This window comes from Capsicum annuum, chromosome 1, assembly GCF_002878395.1.
Source record: "Capsicum annuum cultivar UCD-10X-F1 chromosome 1, UCD10Xv1.1, whole genome shotgun sequence".
In the NCBI taxonomy this organism is placed as follows: Eukaryota; Viridiplantae; Streptophyta; class Magnoliopsida; order Solanales; family Solanaceae; genus Capsicum; species Capsicum annuum.
The window spans coordinates 159,395,930-159,415,609 of record NC_061111.1 but is presented as its reverse complement, the minus strand read 5'-3'; positions in this window follow the sequence as shown (position 1 = coordinate 159,415,609).

The window sequence follows — 19,680 nt, the reverse complement described above, 5'->3', positions numbered from 1 at the left end:
CATCTCCCCGTGGGGCGCACCTATTCTATTCGTGCGTAAGAAAGACAATTCTCTCAGAATGTGTATAGACTACCGCCAGTTGAACAAAGTCACAGTTAAGAATAGATATCCACTTCCTAGAATCGATGACTTGTTTGACCAACTTCAGGGTGCCAGCTGCTTTTCAAAGATAGACCTCAGATCAGGCTATCATCAGCTTAGAGTCAAGGAATGTGACATTTTGAAATCAGCTTTCCAAACACGGTATTGTCACTCTGAATTTATAGTCATGTCCTTTGGTCTTACGAATGCCCCTGCAACCTTCATGGACTTGATAAACTGAGTGTTCAAGCTGTACTTGGACATGTTCATAATAGTCTTCATTGTTGACATGCTTGTTTACTCCCGTAGCGAAAATGATCATGCAAATCATCTCAGAATAGTACTTTAGACTCTTAAAACTCATTAGTTGTTCGCAAAATTCAGTAAGTGTGAATTCTGGCCAAGATCAGTAGCTTTTCTTGGCCATATTATTTTCGGTGATGGCATTAGAGTTGATCCTCAAAAGACCGAGGCGGTAAGAAATTGGCCCAGATCTATTTCTCCATCAGACATCAGGGTTTGGATGACTATTACCATTGATTTGTTGAAGGATTTTCTTCTATTACATCCCTATGTTCAGATTAACGCAGAAGAAAGTCAAGATTTAGTTGTCAGATTTCTGCGAGAAGAGCTTTTAGGATTTGAAGACTAAACTCACCTCAGCCTCAATTTTGACTCTACCAGATGGTTTAGATGGGTTTGTTGTGTACTCTGATGCATCCAGAATAGATTTGGGTTGTGTCCTCATGCAGAGAGGTAAGGTCATAGCCTATGCCTCCAAAAAACTTAAGCCCCATGAGAATAATTACCCTACTCATGATCTGGAGCTAGCAGTTATAGTGTTTGCCTTAAAGATTTAGAGGCATTACTTATATGGGGTGCACGTAGATGTGTTCACTGACCATAAGAGCCTGCAGTATGTGTTCTCTCTGAAAGATTTGAATCTACATCAGAGAAGGTGGTTACAGTTGTTAAAAGATTATGACATGAGTGTTCTGTATCATCCAAACAAGGCCAGTGTATTCTATGGGTAGTGTTGCTCATGTTGAGGATAGTAAGAAGAAGTTAGCTCAAGAAGTTCATAAGCTTGCCCGACTAGGTATCCGCTTAGTCGACTCAACAGAGGGTAGTATGTGGGTGAAGAGTAGCACCGAATCATCTCTAGTTTCCGAGGTAAAGGAAAAGAAGGATAGAGATCCCAGTCTAATTAAGTTGAAAGAATCAGTCAGAGATCAGAAAGTGGAGGTTTTCTCCCAAGGGAGAGATGGTGTTTTGCGTTGTTAGGGTAGATTGTGTATGCCTGATGTAGAAGATTTGAGGCAACAAATTCTTACAGAAGCGCATGGTGCGCGTTACTCTATTCGTCCAGGGGCCACTAAGATGTACTATAATTTGCAAGAGGTCTATTGGTGGAGTGGGATAAAGAGGGATATTGCAGAGTTTGTAGCTAAATGCTCTATATGTCAGGAAGTTAATATTGAGCACCAGAAGCCTAGTTGGTCCATTCAGGAGTTCAGTATTCCCACATGGAAATGGGAAGAAGTGAACTTGGATTTTATGATAGGTTTGCCTCATACCCATCATAAGCATAATTCTATTTAGGTTATCATAGATAGGATGACCAAATCAGCTCATTTCTTGCCATTCCATACCTCATACTCAACCGAGGACTATGCCAAACTCTATCTCAGAGAGTTGGTTAGGTTTCCCGGTGTTCTCTTATCTATCATTTCAGATAGAGGTACCCAGTTTACCTCTCACTTCTGGAAGGCATTCCAAAAAGGTCTTGCTACCCAAGTCCATGTTAGTATAGCCTTCCACCCTCAGATAGATGGTCAGTAGAAAGGACCATTCAGGCTCTTAAGGATATGCTGAGAGCATGCGTTGTTGATTTCAAGGGTAGTTGGAATGAGCACTTAACTTTGATTGAATTCGCATATAATAATAAATATCATTCTAGTATCTAGATGACTTTGTTTGAAGCTCTCTATGGTAGGAGATGTAGATCTCCAATTGGTTGGTTTGAAGTAGGTGAGGCCGCAGTAGTAGGGCTAGACTTGGTGTTTGATGCCTTAGAGAAGGCTCAGTTTATCAGAGAAAGGCTTAGAGCAACCTAGAGCCAATAAAAATCGTATGCAGATGTGAGGAGAAAAGATCTAAAGTTTCAGGTCAGTGATTTTATTTACCTAAGGATCTCTCCCATAAAGGGAGTGAAGAGATTCGGCAAGAAAGGGAAACTCAGTCCCCGCTATGTCTCCCTATAGAATTCTCAATTATTTCGAAAAGGTAGCTTATGAGCTTGAGTTACCTTTAGATCTAGATTCAGTACACCCACTGTTCCATGTCTCATTGTTGAAGAAGTGTATTGGTGATCCAGCTGTAGTTGTTCCCTTAGAAAGTGTAGATGTTCAGAACAGTCTTTCCTATGAGGAAGTTCCAATCAAAATTCTTGATCATCAAGTTCATAGACTAAGGAACAAAAAGGTTCCACTAGTCAAAGTTCTTTGGCGGAATCAGTTCATTAAGGGAGTCACTTGGGAAGTAGAAGCAGATATGCAGACCAAGTACCCTAATCTTTTCTCCGCAAATTCAGATTCCGTTTAAGGTATTAATCTTCTTAAGATTTCTCTCTATCATGCTCAGTTTCAGTTGCACATCATGTTCATGTCAGTCGTTCATTTAAAAATTAGTTCAGTCATGCATTTTATGCATAAGATATACATGTTCAGTGTGTAAGATCAGTCCATCAATTTTTCGTCTGCTTAACCAGTCTCATTCGAGAATGAATGATCCCAAGGAGGAGATATTCAAATACCCTATATTTCCCTAGCATAATCTAAGTCCTAATACATGAGTATTCGCAAATTAAATTTTTGAAATACTCATTAATCTCTACTCTAAAATGAGCGATAACCAATGCATCACCTAATCTAATCCTAATGGTTAACTCTACACCCCCTCGAGCTGGTGTTCAAAGTTAATTTTAGGATAACTTATTACTATAATTACCTTAACATGGAAATACACTGTAACACATAAAATTTGGGATGAAATCAATTTCATAACGATTTTTCACACTGTAGTGGTTAGCTACCAATACAACGGTGTCGCTGCAGTGATAGCCAATAGCAATAGCGATTCACATCAGTTAAGTATGGGAAAATTAATTTCACTTTATTCTCTCCAAATTCCCTTCATTCTCTCTGTGAAATCCCTCTCTGACGATGAATTCAAGGTGCTTTCATTATCTCTTCTACTTACCTATGCACTTCCTATAATAAATTGAAGGAATTTTGTTGGAAATGGGGATTTTTCAATTTGTATGTTGGTGCAACCTTTGAACTTGATTTTTGTTGGGGTTCTTGAACATGTTGGTTAACATTCTAAGTTCTCTTATGTTTTCAATGATCCTACAATATTTAGAACATAAGATTAACGTAGGTCATGGTGAATTTTAGCAATGAGAGGACTAAACAATGAAGGGTCATCCTCTCCAAGCATTTTTCTTTGAATTGGGTTTGATTTTGAGTGTTCCGTGCTCTTATTTTAGTGTAAAAAGGTCCACATACACTTTTCCAAGCCCGATCGGTTGTTAATTTTCAAAAACATAGAGAAAAATTAAAAAAACCATCATGAGAGAGGTGGTTGACAGGTTGAAGAAGATGAACTGCTGCAGCGATAACTTTTTCCCTTACAGCGATATTGTTGTAGTGGTAAATTCTCCATAGGGATACCATAGCAGCGATTAGTTAACTATTGCAACAATACTAGGAAGTAACTTTTCAATTTTTGATTTTTTGAATTTTTTTGTTCTTCTTCCCTCCATTGATATCCCATCTTGGTTCTAAACTAGTTTTTATGGAATTTGCAGTATCATCATAGCCCAACAACCTTTCTTCTACAGGTTGCCTAATGCCAAATATTATGAGCATCATGAGAAAGGGTCGCATTATAGGGGTTTCTTTCTCTAATGAGTCATTGTGATGATGAATGTGGAGAAGGAGTTGTTGGACTTCTATAATCAATTAAAAGTCTTTGAGTAGGATATGTTTACCGGGCCCTTCCATTAATAAAATATAGAGGTCGTTTGGGAGTTTTATGCCAACCTCCTAATTGTGGACCGGTCGGTACCTTACACTACTATCCATGTTTGAGGTAAGAAAGTCATGGTATATATGGCCACCATTAATGATACTTTGGGTTTCCCAAACCCTTTCAATGCCACCTTTGAGACAAAAATTTAGGCATCATAATTACAGTGGGTAGTCGGGGGTCTTAGCACCGAAAGGATGAGTGCTGAGGTGAAATGGTCCAGCGCCAAAGGGATGAAGAGCACTTAATTCTTAGACAAGGCCAGGGTATGGTTATAGTTGGTGTCATAAAAGATTCATCCTTCGGGAAGTGTCATAGACGTAACCTTCTACCAGGCTATAATGGTGGCATATGACATTGCAGGGATTCGAGTGAATGTGGGCGCACAATTATGGATGAGTGGAAGCACTTTTATGCTCAAGAACCATCAAAAAAAGATCTTTTCCTGCCATTCTTGCACACCGCACTCTATGATAGGGTGAGTACCCTCTGAGTAATTCAAGATACTATAGAAAACTATAAGGTAACGTATAACCCATTGCTAGGTAGGATTATTCGAGAAGATAGTAAGAAAAAGAAGAATGTGGACAAAGAGGGTGAGAGTAGTTGGGAAAGTGGGTTGGGGGTTCAAGTTTCCCTTCTACTAAGGTAGCCATATCTCTTGGTGATTGGAAGGCTGATCTTGCACAAATCTAAGGCTATTTAGAGAGGTCTCATCTGCCTCCTTCTGAATTGGCTTCTTCAAGTTCAATCTGGACCAAGCTCAAGCTTATGCGAGATTTAAGGATAGCTGAATGAAGAAAAGAAGAAGTATTCCTTCTGTGACTACATGCTTGTGAGAATGTGGAAGGCGGTCTAGGTGATGTTCAAGTTCACCTCTCCTCCCAGGTCTTTTTTTCTACACAATATGCTTTTTATGAAAGCTTTAGTAGCTTAATAACCTCTTATTTATAGTAATGTAATTTGAATTCACATTTTCACTACCCCCGAGCTTCATTCAACATGATTTCGGTTCATTAAACTAAACAATTCATCAATCTTCTAACTTACTAAATTCATTATTCTTAAAAGAGTTCCCACCAACAGTCAGGCACCTGGGTTGCTTGTACGAATTCAGATAGAAGTCAAGCAGTAATCCAAATCATGGAGAGATAAGCCATAGCTCAAACTGTAAACATAAAGTCACTCGTACATCCACTATTCTACTTGGCTACACACCATAAAACCAAAGTACACCATAAATCAATCATATCTAAAAGCTTAAACATCTTTAGCAAGTTTCCATTCATTAACCATAACAAGCAAACACATAAGACATTGTAATGCACCCTTGCATCACTACAAGTACCTAATGCCATTTTTCACAAGTTATAATAATCTACTTAATATGTTTCTTATTAGCCTCTATTCGTTCAACGTTTAGTTTTGACCTTTTCATGTTAAGAGATACCAATTGGGACCAACCAGTCCCAGTTGTGATTATCGAGATACTAATTGGAATCTTCTAGATATCAATTAGACTCAACCCGAGGAGAAAACATTAAGATAACATGAAAGAAGAGAAAAAAGTAGAACTGACTTCAAGATGTTTTGTAGCATCCTACAGATTTGATGAGGATGTCAATATCCCAATCTGTAGGACTCTACTCAATATTCTCTCTTGTATTGGGAAACCGGTAACCTGGTCTTTGATATAATTTTGTCACTACCCAAATCAACGGAGCATGTCAGGCACCTACCTACACCTACCGTAGATCAAAAACCCTAAAATCCCCATAATTCAACCAATTTAGAAGCTACGACCATGTTCACTTAATTAATGTTTTCTATCATATTAGCAATAACTCAACAGCTCAAAAATGATTATTGAATAAATTTATCATAAAACTCATTGTTGTACATTAGACATATAAAATAAATATGGAAAACAACTACAAGTGATTACCCAAAATCTAGCCTAAACTAGTACATAAGCACTAGACAAAGAGTAGGGACATCAGCAACACAACATCTATGAAGAATGGAGATGACAGGCACTGTTGTTGAGTGATCGACATCGCTGCTATAGAAACACCAACTAACCTACACCAGGGCTATACCTATGAATGGATATATGGTAAGTGTAGCATCAGTACAACCACACAAACTAGTAAGAATCATCGATCGATTAGGCTTAGAAACAAATAACATCAATTATAAATAAGGAGTGATCATAATATCAAGTAAGGTTCCAGTTTTGAATCCCCAACTAAAGAATCCTCAATACCTCATCGCATCTCTGACATATCTATCATTTAAAATTTTTGTATGTTTTTATCCATTGACTATCCATTCCATTTTATACTTCCTCTACTTTTATCTATCTTACTCATAGAATATCTACAACTCATAATCTAACTCTACCAAAATCCTCTTGATACTCACCATCATAGACATCATAATACCATACACCCTAGAATTAGAATTCTACCAATTATATATTACACCTATCAATTATCTTAGGGAACTATAGATTCTCACCTTTAACCCAGTCTGCACAAGGGACCACTTTCTACCATAGACCTTTCTACACCATTTATACAACACAAACATGTGCGAGATCATATACATACGTGTAAATGGTAATATATTTGGGTGCACATAAGTTAGTACACATATGGAAGATATAAACTTTATGTAAGACCCCGTAAAGTCCTAGCCCATTTCATCCCCATATAACATGCCAAAAGAGGTCCCAACTTAGAAAATATATTTGGGTGCACATGAGTTAGCGCACATAGAAAATCTCATGAACCATAACACTTAGTTCTAAAAACTGTACTTTTACTCTTTCTGATAATGATCTGAGTAAGACTGAAGTTATGTCGGATTTCAAATCATGCAGGCTAAGTGTAAAAGGACTTACCTCTATATCTGTAAACTAAAAGCTGAAGTCTCATAGCTAATGACTTATGTAAAACAATATTTGAATAAAATTGTGAGCCTTTACATTTAGTTTCAAAAAGTTGTTCTGTTATTGTGTTTTAGGACTTAGGGACTTTGGGAGATTCTTCTAACCTACATATACCGTGTGAGCTATCATGATGTCCAACGTCATGTTCCCCTAAGGGGAAAACCTCAAGTTGGGGATAGATGTTAGACTTTTGCCAAGGAGTATAACCTTATCTTAAGTGATCACTGACTTATCCCACTATGGACACTTAATCTCAATCCTACGGTGGCATATAGTTCTGGGGCATGAGACCTTAGAATCATACCCAGCTCAGTGCTAAATACTACTCCCATTCTTTTACTCAGAACTTTAGAAAATCCACTTTAATATAGAACAAGAGTTTGTAATGAAAACCAATTATGCTTCTCTTTCTTTAAATCAAAAATTGTATGAACAATGTGGATTCCTTGTCTTAGCTTAGGATCAAAAGATCAACTTTCTTTCTTAACTCTTGGTAAACAATTTGTAAAAGAGGCTCAAAATCATAATCTTGTTAAGATATCAATACTTAAATTTAGGGCTTTAAAACTCATGCAAATTCATAGCAAAACGTCATGCTCAATATACTTCTTGAAATACTTCAACAATATCAAGGTAATGAAATCAAAATCACAATATCATGCTTAAAACTCAATTGAAAATCTGTAAAATCATATCACATGCATAGATATGTGAAAATAGTCATTGAATTCAACATTTAAATCACTTGTACCATCATAATCTTCAACTAATAATCATTGGGTATGAACCCTAAATTGAGTCTCATGTAAATTCATCTTTAAAAACTAGTTTTGGGCACAAGGGTGAAAGAAGTATCCTTGTTCATAACCCCACATACCTTAATTAGATGATTTCTTGGAGATTTCTTGAGGGTTTTCTTGGAATTAAGAGCTTGAATCCTTTACTTTATTGAGAATGAAGTTTGAATTGTTCTTGGAAAAGAATAAGGGTTTCTTGAGAGAAAATCTTGAAGAAGATGGGCAAATAATGCTCTTTTGGATGCTATAAATCGTCCCTTAGACGTTTAGGATTGAAGAAAAAGGACCATAGTGCCCCTTGACCCTTAAGAAGTTTAAAACAGTAAGGGAATAGACCAAGCGTCGCCCCCTTTAGCCCGTGGGAGTAGATCCCGTAGCGCCTCCTCTATCCCAATGCTATAACCTGGGTGGCACAGACATATCGCCTTCACTTACTACCTCTCACGGAAATGGCTATAACTTTTTGGTCGGGTATCAGATTTTGGAGAAATTAGTATCGTTAGAAAGCTGATTCAATTATCTAAAATTTGGTGGGTGTTGATATGATAAATTTCATGTATATCAAAAGTTATACACGTTTAAATTCATCCCTTGTAGAATCAAATACCAAATTTTGGATGAATCAATGGGTCTTAGCTCAACTTTGTTCTAAGCTATTCTTATGAATATTTTTCACCTCCAAAGCACATAAAGCATGAGGATAAAGATCATGAAACTTATATTCACATGGGAATTATTTAGATTATAACTTATGCACATAGGAACGACGGTTCAAAGACTAACCAAAAATGTGGGGTCTTATATTATCTCCCCCTTAGGAACATTCGTCCTCAAATAAGAGTACTGTACCAAGGTAATTGAGATCATATTCTGAACATGCATGAATTGGAACATGATTGCATAACTAAGCCTAAAAAATAATACATGAACGGAACTGGTTTTATGAATACATGCAATGACATGAGAATGGTTATACGACTGACATAGAAATGAGAGAGTCAACTTATGAGTAACCATTACTTCAAGATGGATCTTATTTCATGAAGAAAAGGTAAAAGATTTTGTATATGAATAATCAAGGTATTACATCTCCCCCTTGGGATACTTCGTCCCCCGAATGATACTGACTTGGCTAAAATACTAAGAAAAGATTAAGATGGTGCAAGGGACACTTACAGATTGAATCATGACTGAATATCTGGAATCTAAAACTGATGCATATGCATAAATTGAGCTGAATTTGAAATTTCCATGGATGTTAATTACCTCATGAATAGGAAAGATGGAAAACCATAGGAACTTGTCTGTCTGATTTCTAGACTGGATTGCTGGCTACACTGACTGAATCATACTGAAAGCTTATACTCAACTGGGGTATTCCTGCAATACTCTTCTTAAGAAGTTATATTAACATTAGGGAGCAAGGGATCATGGACATGATATAAGCAAGACATTTGACTAAGGAATCACAATATTGATACAACTCTATAGCATAGAACATAGACATATAAATCATATGCTAGGATAGAATTACTAGGCCTTAGGCAATGCAATTTCTACTTTCACGCTTAGAAACACTTCTCAAATACTCCCTCAACCATACTATTCCCTTTAAAGACCATACTCATTTGATTCAACTTACAATTTTCACATGGGCATTGATAAATCTATCTACTAAAGTCTAAACTGAACTAAATTCTCTCACCATGATCAAGCCTAACTTGAAATCACAAGATATAACAAGCTACCCCATAATACTAGTCTAAACCACATGATTCAATCTTCTATGTCTCATTTGGAGCTCACAGCCTAAGCATATCATGTATTACTACTTCAATGACTAACTAGGAACTCTTACTATAGAATTAGTAGCACATATTGTATTCATCCACATACATCCCAATACTACATTCAAGCCTATCATTATAACCACATATGAACTTTAAGGAAAATACTTATAAAGTCATATTTCTCATATTCTCTAAACCTTCATTCTTTGCACTATGCTTGAGGTGACATACTCCAAATTCTCAATAAACTATGACATATACAAGAGATTTACCTCAATATTCCTCCATCCTTTAGCCTTAGATAGAAAAGCATAAATAATCTTTCTTAATGAGGGTCATCAACTCTCTCTCGTCTAAACCATTGGTCATCTATTATCCTCATGACTACCTTAATACAAGAATAGGTCACTGAAAGGCTAACACATTAGGACCTGAAGCATACAAGAATAATTTATATAACTTTGATACTTAACCGAGTACCGAGGAATATAATGTCAAAGGCATGGATTCATTAAAGAGATATAAACTGAGGACATACATGATAAATGTGGATTTTATTGGTATCATAAGTTCTGAGAACAAATCATACTCTAAAACATGAGCTCATACTTATTATAAGCTATTCAGCATAAGACTGGAGTTCATAATTTATGAGGGATGACTCTAATCACAGAGTGAATCTGTTACTTGCTTATTAAAAACTGAGAATGGACTTGAATACGCATGAAGTGTAAAAGCATTGGACTTTGGCATGGATCTATCACGCAAAACATGAATTTGGTGTGACAATGACTGAAATCCAAGGAACACTCTAGAGTAAGAAGGGATCACTATCTCATCACAACTTTTATTGACATGAATCACTATCTAATTCTCAAAACTTGGTTTGGTTCCTTGTTCTATAATCTATCCCTTAGCTTTAAGCCATCATTCTAAGTATGTGGAACCCTTTTCTAAACTCTAAACTAGACTTCAATCACTGTACTCTAGAGTCTGGGATATAACAATACACGTAAATAATAAACTTAAACCAAAAGACTACACTTGAAAGTGTAAACCTCACTACTAATACTTCCTTCTGAGATACAAATTGATCTTTATATATCTCTAATAGTCATCACATAATGCTTGAACACTTACTAACTTAGGATCTTCATGAGTATCACCGTACTCGGAGTGCACACCATCTAGAGCTTCAACTCTTTTTTCTATTCACTCAATCTTTAAAGATTCAAACTTAGATTTTAACACTTAACATGGATATTCCTAAACCTTTAATGAACCATACTACTTCCATCATAGCCTACTAATATCATATCTCTAAACTTATATCCGTACCTAAACCATGATAAACAAAATCATACCAAAAGGTTCGACATCATCTATCCTTAACTCCTTAACTTAACTGTTAAGAACACCATATACTATATAACTATCCCCCTTCCACTTAGAAACTTGAGGGTACTACTAACCACACACAACACTTAATAACCTTAGAAAATAATGCAACCCCATATCACCTTGGGCACACCTCTATATCATACTTAGTTACGAATAACTAAACTTTAACTCTTGCCTACAATGTTCAAGGCTACTAGATCACTTCCATATAACTAGCATCACTAACCAAGAAATCATTATTTCCACCTAAATGATCATCCTCTACTATTCAAACTTAATTTATAGTGCTAAACATGATTTACAATCAAACCTCACATACTGTTCTCACTTGAAAGCTATAAAATAAATCATAAAGAAACACTAGTTCACTAGAACCTTATAATAATGATATTTGATCATAATCTTATAGACTACCTAATTACAGTCCATAAGCACATCCCTCTTCCACACATCTCTATTACTTATCCATCCATATATTTAAATTATACCCCTAGCTCTACAAACCCCAACAACCAAATACTTTCATTAATAATCTATACTTTTCTAACACAATAAATATCCTCAATAACTCCTTTTCTACTTCAAGCAAACAATAATTCACCTTAACTAATAACTCTTTCTCTACCTTTCACCGGAAAAGCAGTACCTCATTCATTACCCTTAAGCTGACACACAAGGATATATCACCTCACTACAAATTTGATCATATGAAAAAAATTCATCTATATACATTCGATCAGTCGCCATTACCAACCTTCTTGTCACTATACTTCTAAACCCGTACTTCCAACTATAAGAAGTTTCTACTACTTATGAATCATAACACTCTAGGTGTCAATATCTCTTGAATTCTAACTCTATTTAACAATCTAGGTTCATACTTTTGCCTATTATAAGCACTATCTGTATTGAAGGGTTAATGAGAGATCTGAATACATATATTACTCTGCCTTAACTGAACAACTCATAAGGATAATGAAATAACTTTAAACTTGAGAAACTTATAACACACTAGTGAGCTCCTCTCAAGCCCCTTGTGTGACTTCTGAAGTTACTGTTGGGAGAATTGGAACTTGCTAATCATGTTATCTCAAGAATACAACATAGATGGAGAAGTATGGATTAAAATATGAATCGACAGAAGTTTTTGAAGTAACTACTTTACAGCACAATCTAGAGTATGAAATAAAGGAAAATCTTTTTAAATTCCCTATATCCTCTAGAAGAAAAGTACAGATATCTTAGGACCATTCTGCAAGATTCTACTAGACACAGCTTCATAGACACCCTAGGATACTTGAACTCTATGCTCTAATACTAAGTTAGTAATGACCCGAGGCTACCCCCTAGTCGTCACACGGTGCTTAGGACCACAAGTGATCCCAAGCTAACCTTTATACTGGCATAACTCATGAGCAACTGATTAAATACATAAAACTGAATGGAATAAGTGGAATATAAATATTTTTTAATATGATAAATACAACACTATATAAAAAGGATTACAACTCTGTTTATACAAAATAAAACTGGAATCAAATACATTAACTTTACTGACTATCCATGAAACCTCTACTAGTATGGACTATAGGTAGCCAGGACATGACCCCAAGCTATCCCAAATCAATACGACTAAATAAGAAAACAAAATGCTACTCGAACTATGACTGACTCAAACCCTTGAATCAAAAGGGCTCATCACCTGCTGACTGGAAGCTGCAACTATTTGATTATGATGTGCATAGTACAACTTATGTATATATTATGATACAATGTAGAAAATAGACATATATGTGGATCAATACTTTTGGAATGTACTGATCATGTGGGGGTGAATGCATAAGTAAAATAATATCTCAATGTTTATATAAACTTGTAAAATGATGTATGCCAAGTATAAGTGACTCACATTGGCTTGAATAACTGAAAGCTGAAAATCATAAATCATGTCTAATAAAGCATACTGTATAAATCTCATGAGCGATAACACTTAGTTCTAAAATTTGTACTTTTACTCTTTCTAATAATGAACTGAGTAGGACAGAAGTTATATCTAATTTAAAATCATGTAGGCTAAGTGTAAAAGGACTCAACTCTGTACCTGTAAACTGAAAGCTGAAGTCTCATAGCTAATGACTTATGTAAAACAATATCTGAATAAAATCGTAAGCCTTTACACTTCATTTCTAAAAGCTATTTTGTTATTCTGTTTTAGGACTTAGGGACTTTGGGAGGCTCTTCTAACCGATATACATCATGTGAGCTATCATGATATCCAACGTTATGTTCCCCTAGGGAGAAAACCTCATATTGGGGAGAGGTGTTAGAATCTTGCTAATAACTATAACCTTATCTTAAGTGATCACTGACTTAGCCCACTATGAGCACTTAATCTCAATCCTACGCTGGCACGTAGTTTTGGGGAATGAGGCCTTAGAATCATACCCAGCTTAGTGCTAAATACTACTCCCATTCTTTTTCTTAAAACTTTATAAAATCCATTTTAAAATAGCACAAGGGTTTGTAATGAAAACCAATTATACTTCTCTTTCTTTAAATCTCAAACTGTATGAACAATATGGATTCCTTATCTTAGCTTAGGATCAAAAGATCAACTTTCTTTCTTAAATCTTGGTAAACAATTTGTAAAAGAGGCTCAAAATCATAATCTTGTTGAGATATCAATACTTAAACTTAGGGATTTAAAACCCATACTTTAAACTCATGCAAAGTCATAGCAAAACGTCATGCTCAATATACTTCTTGAAATACTTCAACAATATCAAGCTAATGGAATCAAATTCATAATATCATGCTTAAAACTTAATTGGAAATCTATAAAATCATATCACACGCTTAAAGATCTGAAAATAGTCATGCAATTCAATATTTAAATCACTTGTAACATTATAATCTTCAAATAATGATAATTAGGTATGAACCCTAAATTGAAACTCATGTAAATTCATCTTTAAAAACTAGTTTTGGGCACAAGGATGAAAGAAGTATCCTTGTTCATAACCCCACATACCTTAATTAGATAATTCCTTGGAGATTTCTTGAGGGTTTTCTTGGAATTAAGAGCTTTAATCCTTTACTTTATTGAGAATGAAGTTTGAATTATTCTTGAAAAAGAATGAGGGTTTCTCGAGAGAAAATCTTGAATAAGATGGGAAAATAATGCCTTTCTGAATGCTTAAAATCATCCCTTTGACGTTTGGGGTTAAGGGGAAAGGACCAAAGTGCCCCTTGTCCCTTAAGAAGTTTAAAATAGTGGGGGAATAGACCAGGAGTCGCCCCCTTTAGCCTGGGGGAGTAGAACCCATGGTGCCTTCTCTATCCTGGTGCTATAACCCGAGCAGCGCTGACATATCGCCTTCACTCATTGCCTCTCATGGAAATGGCTATAGCTTTTTGCTTGGGTATCGAATTTAGGAAAGATGATTCAATCTATAGTTTGGTGGGTCTTTAACTGAAAAATTCCATGTATATCAAAAGTTATACACGTTTAAAGTCAAACTTTGTAGAATCGAATACCAAATTTTGGATGAATCAAAAGGTCTTAGCTCAACTTTGTTCTAAGCAATTCTTATGAACATTTTTCACCTCTAAAGCACATCAAATACGAGGACAAAGATCATGAATCTTATATTCACATAGAAATCATTTGGATTATAACTTATACATGTAGGAACGACGGTTTAAAGACTAACCTAAAAATATGAGGTCTTACACAAAATATGTTTGTAAGTATCAAGAGTGCGTAACCTATACTAAAAAAACACATAAAGGGTATTTATAGTACATGAGAAAACCCAAAAATGAAAGCCCAAATGAAATAGGAGAAAAAAGGGTCGGTGTCTACTTGTGGTCTCTACATATGCCCTAGCCTCGGGTGCATGTGGTACATGCAGCCTGTAGGGTGGGCATATGTAGTGACTACATGTGCCCAGACCAAAAATCCTACAGGTTTAGCTCATGGGATTTTGTACTACTGACATATGCTTTACCCATATGTGATACACATGTGCTACATGCGGTCCGCATGTTGACTTAGCATGTGCCGAAAGTTATTTTTCCAGCTCTTCTTCAATTTCGGCACATGTTTTGATCCAAAACAATCTAGAAAGTGTCCCAAACATCCATAATTGATCCCATAATTAGCCAAAAACACCTTTTTCATATTTTTCATGAATTTAGCATCCAAAACATGATTTCTTTGAAAACATACCCAAAATGCATCATATCTAACAAAACAATCTTAGAAACTTACATATTTTCCTTGTTTTAAGCATAGAAAGTGCTATATTTCTATAGCACATCAACACCCTCAACTTAGATCATTTGTATTTCCTTAGGCAACAAAATACGACAAAATAAAACTAAATTAAACACGATGCTTAACTAGGAGAATCTAAGCTATTCAAGGTAGTTAATCAAAACTTTAGCTCAAAATACAGCCCCTCTTTAAATCTTACTTTTTAAAACTAACTATGTATAAACATGAAGTACAAGAATGTGACACAACGGGATCAAGGTATGGAATTACCTTAGCAACAGGCAACCACGCATATGTATACGTTACACTACTCAAAAAAAGCAAATGGTTAGCAATCCACTTACTCATATGAAATAATATATGTCAATGCAGGGACAGTCAAGAGACACTCACACTCAAAAGAGAAGTTCCAATTAGTGTGCATCAAATACCACAGGCTTTACCTTATTTTCTTTACCTTAGTATTTAAACAGTAAAGTTAGGATCACTATAGGACTTTCCTCAACTTGAAATATAGGCTTGGGAGCTTGTATGGTACATATGGACATATCAAGTGACTAAGCCTCCTTGGCACTACACTAACCTTGGGGTCTCATTTATTAGTAAATTTCATTTTTATTCCTCCCTTAATTCTCCCTTATCATTCTTTATTGCATATTCAGGTTGGGTGTGGTCTTTTATTCTTTCCTTTTTACTTTTTTTACTATTTTTATTTTTTTTTCATTTCTTTTGCTACCACACGCAGCCTTACTAAATCTTTATCTTATTTTACACTTTTACATACCCACTTTACATCACATGCCCCTATGATAGCCACCCTTAACTTAGGTGATTTGCCTGAGTTGAGGTGCACAATATCCAAGGAGGAACGATCCAAAATAGATTCCTGCAACACAAATGGGAAGGTGATAGGTGAAATAAGAAAAATAGGCTATGAGGCTCAAAACTAGGATTAGGGGATTATTTCACACAGGGAATACCATTTAGCCTAAAATTGGACTAAAATAAAAAATATCCTATGATATTTTCCTAACCGACTAGTCTTAAACCTAGGCAAGACTAACCAGGCAAGTTTTGAATTCAACACACAAAGGGAACTAGGTAGCATCTCACACACATATAGCATAGAGTCAATATCACAAGTTATTACCTATTTGGTTCATTCAATTGTTACCAAGTGATTATTATGTCCCTAATCCTAGTGCTATGACAAGATCCATAATGTTCACAAATATATACATTTACACAGTTCTAAAACACAAATTTGGAGGGGTATTATTTTTCTCAAAAATTAATCAAAAACATGACTACTTCCCTAAATACACAAAAATCTCCTAATTACACAAAAACACAACACAATATGAAGCAAAACACAATACGACACAAGATTTAACCTAGACATGCCAGTTCTACAACCATACCATGGCCGACAGGAAAAGAAGCACGGCAAGAAAAATTCACGGCGACAATGGTATGCCCACCCCAACTAAAAATTATAAATTATCCCCAATGCGCTAAAATAAAGTAAAAATAGAGAGAACTGTGAACATACCTAGTATGTACTAGGAATCCATGTAACTTAGGATGCCTCTCAAGAAGCACTTGATTTACCATCGTGGCACGACTCGGCTCCCTTGGCTACTCAGACTTTGCCAAGGTCCATGTCAACACAAACTCTAACTTCCTCCAGGTTTCTCATGTAGTGGTTCACTCATTGCCTGTTTACCTTGAACGATATGTCAACATCATTCTTTATTTCTATAACACTATGTAGGAATACCTTAACCACAGTGAACAGTCCAGTCCACCTAGATTTCAGCTTTCTAGGAAACAAGCGTAGTCTTAAATTATATAACAAAACCAAATCACCAGGTTAGGATATTCTTTTCTCAAATTTTTTCCATGACATAGCTTCATTGTTTCTTTGTATATGTATGAGCTCTCATAAGTGTGGAATCAAAATTTATCCAACTCATTCACCTTGCTCAACCTCAAGTTTTCTGCATCACGTCACATAAAATTTAGCATTTTCAGTGCCCATAGTGCCTTATGATAAAGCATTACTAGAAAATAGCATGCCTTGCCGTATACAAGTTAATACGGAGAGCCATCTATGGGGGTCATATAAGCTTTTTGGTAGGCCCATAATGCATCATCTGACTTTATAGATCAGTCATTCCTATTGGCATTCACAGTCTTCTCCAAGATGGACTTTATTTCTCTATTGGAGACTTCCACTCGACCACTTGTCTGGGGATGGTAAGGTGTATCCACCTTATGCATTACACCATATGTATCAAGTATAGATTTGAACAAGCAGTTGTAGAAGTGAGACCCATCATCACTAATAATTGCATGTGGAATGCCAAATTGAGAAAAGATATTTTTCTTCAAAAAGGTGGTGACCCTTCTACCTTCATTATCTGGAAGTGAAACTTCCTCCACCCATTTTGATACGTAGTCAACCACTACTAGAATGTATCTCATTCCATAAGAGTTCATAAATGGACCCATGAAATCAATCCCCCACATATCAAACAACTCCAACTCCAGAATAGGTGTCATAAAAAGTTCATGGCGCTGTACAATATTACCTTGACGCTGACATTGGTTATAGGATAGTGCAAAATCATGAGCATCCTTATAAATTAAAGGCCAATAAAACTCACACTGCAAAATTTTATGCGCGGTGCATGTCCCGCTAAGGTGACCCCTAACTTGTGATGAGTGACAAGCTTCCAGAACACTCATCATCTCCACCTCTGGAACCCATCTCTAAATAACACCAGCACAGATCCTAAATAGATATGGGTTATCCCAAAAGAACTTCCTCACCTCATGCATAAATCCTCTTTGCTGCTGGAAGGATATGTCTTCTAGGATGATATTAATTTCTGAATAATTAGCAAAATCGGCAAACTAGAAAATTAAATCTTGAGATATCGCTAACACCTGCTCATTTTGAAAAGCATCATCTATCTTAATATCATCCCCTAATTTCTATATGGTATCATCTTCAAGTTTGGACAAGTGGTATGCAACCTAATTTTCTTTCCCTTTTTGCTTCTTCACTTTAAAATCAAACTCTTGTAGAAAAAAAAAACCCAACAAATCAATCTTGGTTTGGTATCTTTCTTTGACATCAAGTATCTCAAGGCTTCATGGTCAGTGTTTACTCAGACCTTAGTCCCAATCAAGTAAGATTAAAATTTTTCAAAAGCAAAAAACCACTATAAGTAGTTCTTGCTTTGTAACTGTATAATTTTTTCATGTGGGGTTTAAAGATTTGTTGAAATGTTAGATGGAATGAAGGATATTTTATCTTATTTGGCCTAGGAAAACACCCATGGTCACTCCACTTGTATCAAACACCACCTTAAATGGTGTAGACCAGTCAGGAGACACAATAATGGGTGCCGAAATCAACTGTTCCTTCAGGAATTTAAAATCCTTGAGACAAGCATCATCAAACACAAATTTCACCTCTTTCTATAAAAGTTTGCATAAAGTATTTGCAATTTTAGAGAAGCCCTTAATGAACCTCCTATAAAAACTTGCATGACCCAGAAAACTTCGTATGCCTCTAACTGATATTGGTGGTGACAATTTCTCAGTTATCTTAATCTTTTCTTTGTCCCCCTCAATACCATGTTTGGAGATCATGTGCCCTAGAATGATACCTTATTTCAACATAAAGTAGCATTTTTCCTAGTTTAGCACTAAATTACACTCTTCACATCTCTGCAGTGCACTAGCCAGATGGGCCAAACAGTCATGGAATAAGTCCTCGATTACTAAAAAGTCATACATGAATACTTTGATCGTGTCTTCCACCATATCAAATAATATGGCTATCATACATCTTTGAAAAGTGGCAAGCGTATTGCACAGCTTGAATGGCATCCTCTTGAATGCAAAGGTCCCATAAGGGCAGTAAAGGTAGTTTATTCTTAGTTTTCGGGAGCAATCATGATTTTATTGTAACCCAAATGCCCATAAAGAAAATAATACCAACCCCTGCCTGTTAGTCTATTTAGCATCTGATCCATGAACGACATAGGAAAGTGGTCCTTTTGTGTCCACTTGCTCAGCTTTCTGCAATCTATGCAGACTCTCCAATCGGTCATTGGTATCATGGGAACTAATTCATTTTATTTGGAACTACTGTGATTCCCCTTTTCTTTTTCATGCATTAAACTGGGCTTCTCCACTTGCTATCTGCAATTGGAAAAACCATCCCAGCATTTAACCACTAGATTATCTCCTTTTTCATTGCCTTTTGCATTG